Source organism: Castor canadensis, chromosome 8 (genome assembly GCF_047511655.1).
Source record: "Castor canadensis chromosome 8, mCasCan1.hap1v2, whole genome shotgun sequence".
Taxonomy (NCBI): domain Eukaryota; kingdom Metazoa; phylum Chordata; class Mammalia; order Rodentia; family Castoridae; genus Castor; species Castor canadensis.
The window spans coordinates 93,224,069-93,226,743 of record NC_133393.1 but is presented as its reverse complement, the minus strand read 5'-3'; the positions used below and the strand labels follow the sequence as shown (position 1 = coordinate 93,226,743).

Below are 2,675 nucleotides of genomic sequence, written 5' to 3'. Positions count from 1 at the left end.
ACTCAAGGACAACAATAAGTTTGTTGAAGGAAGGAACTTTTATTGTTCATTAAGAAATTAAATACAGCAATTGAACAAAGAATTATAACACAATATTTATTATTTCCACTTGGATTTAACTTTTCAGATATCTTACGCATTATGAATATATTATCTGAATACCTTTTTAGCATTTGATATTAAGTACTGATATTTAGAAAAAAACTAAATCAGAACCTTGTGATACAGATTTTTTGGTCCTATTTATTTGTTCTTATGGTCTCATGTTTTATTAAAATATATACAGGGAAAAACACTTCATGTTCAGAAGTTAATCTTATATTTCAAACATAGTGCTTTTATGTAGTAAATTATTCATATGTCTAAGATAGCAAAAAGAAAAAATGTGCTGGAATTTGGCTGCCAAAAGGGAGCTACTAGCAGTCAGAGATGATCAGTAAGTGAAGTAGGAGATAGAGGTTGACCAGTGTATGGCTAGTGTACAAGAGAAGAGGTTGACATCACTTTAATGACTTTATTTAAGATTGGTGCTTCATTCCATCTCACAAAACTATAATCCCATGTGCACTATAAAGTCTTTTACATAGGAGAATGTTTTAAATGAGCCAAGCTGAACTTGTGGTTGGTGATTTCTAAATTAGAATGAACTTTATGAACTTAAATTTAAATTTATTTGACTAACATTGTATCTTTAAGATGTTTAATTCATTATAAATATTGGTTTTCATCATATTTCATATGACCCTCACAACAATCCTATAAACTAGTTATTTTGTAAATTTTAAATTTTTATTATTGCACTGAGTGGGGGTATATTGTGGCATCCACAAAAGTTCTTACAATATGTCAAATGTATCATCCTTGAATTCACCCCCTCCACCATTCTCCTTTATTCCTCCCCTCCATTCCTGGTCTAGTCTCATTTTTCCATTTGCATGCACGTGTATGCAGTATTTGCACTATATTCACCCTCCCACATGCTTTCCTCATCTCCTCCCCCTTCCCACTGGGACCAATCCCCCAAACTAAGTAATATTAGTATCTCATATTTGAATGAAGAAGACTTGTTATGCATTGACAGTGTGGGTAATTATTTCACATTATTCTAAAATAGAAAAAGTAAAAGTTTTAGTCAGTCCAGCTGTCATAAAACTCTTCACAAATGGCATAAAATGACTGGATAGTGTCACTGCCCACAAGCCCTTTGCCCATCCACATTTTTATATCATACTGAAGCTAAAAAAATAGAACAAATTTAAACAACCTCACTTTTGCTGTACATTGCGTGCTCCAAACAAACTATTTTGTAAGGTATGCTGCTAAGAAACCCTCAATTTGTATTAGCATTTTTTTTTCAATAGGAAAACCAGGAAACAAGAGTTGACCAAGGCTGTCCACAGGCTTCTCAACAATCCATTTATTTTCTCAGATATGTCTCAGCTATGAGGAGTGAGTTGAAGAGAAATTATTCAGAGAATCCGACAGAGTTTGTTCTGGTCGGATTCAGGACATCTCCAGAAGTACAGATTGTCTTATTTTTAATGTTCTTGATAATCTATCTGATCACTGTTTTGGGAAATATCAGCATGTTAATTGTCATTAAAATTGACTCCAGACTTCATACATCTATGTATTTCTTTCTTCAAAATTTGTCCTATTTAGATATTTGCTACTCTACAGTCATTGCACCCAAAACTCTGGCTACTTTCTTGTCCAAGGAAAAGAAAATTTCTTACAATGGGTGTGCAATGCAGTTCTTTTTCTTTGATCTTTTTTGTTGGGACTGAAGGTTTCCTTCTGGCTGTGATGGCATATGACCTCTTCTCAGCCATTTGCTCACCTTTCCTCTATGCTATGCATATGTCTCAACAGGCTTGTGCTCATTTGGTTGTTGGCTCCTACATCTGTGGATGTATCAATTCCATGATACAAACAGGTTTCACCTCCAGTTTGCATTTCTGTGGAGAAAACAGACTGGACCACTTTTTCTGTGATATCCCAGCCCTGCTCAAGATCTCCTGTGTTGATACCTTTGTGAATGAGATTGTGTTGTTTATTCTGTCTGCTTTTATCATCATCACCACCACTACTGTCATTCTGGTTTCTTATGGGTGTATCCTCTCCACTGTCCTAAAGATCCCCTCCACCAAGGGCAAGAGTAAGACTTTCTCCACTTGCAGCTCTCACATCACAGTGGTGAGTTTATTCTATGGAACTGTGTTTTTCATGTATGCTCAACCTGGGGCCATCTCCTCACTAGAGAAAAGCAAGATTATAGCTGTGTTCTACACACTTATCATCCCTATGTTGAATCCTCTAATCTATAGCTTAAGAAATAGGGAGGTGAAAAATGCTTTGAAGAAAACATTGTTGAGAAAAATACCTTCTCATTGACTTTCAGCCACCCATAAAATTGTAGAATCAACTAAAATTAATGTTATCAGTAATTTATTGTGAAATAGTTCAATGAAAGACCTCTACAAGTTTTGGAGATTAAAGCTTATTTTAATTTTTTATCATCCATAAAAACTTTTAAAAATGAATTTTAAAATAAATCTACATTTCTTAATATTTCTACTCTAAAATAATAGTGTGGAATCTAGGCATAGCATAGTTTCAAAATGGCAACTAAAATGAAGTACTACCAAATTATGCACAAGTCCACATATAAACTT

The 2,675-nt window shown here is 34.2% G+C and overlaps 1 pseudogene; it reads left to right on the top strand.

Moving 5' to 3' along the window:
* Positions 1-1,442: 1,442 nt before the first annotated feature.
* On the top strand, positions 1,443-2,394 carry LOC109677982 (olfactory receptor 9S13-like; annotated as a pseudogene).
* The last annotated feature ends 281 nt before the right edge of the window (positions 2,395-2,675 follow it).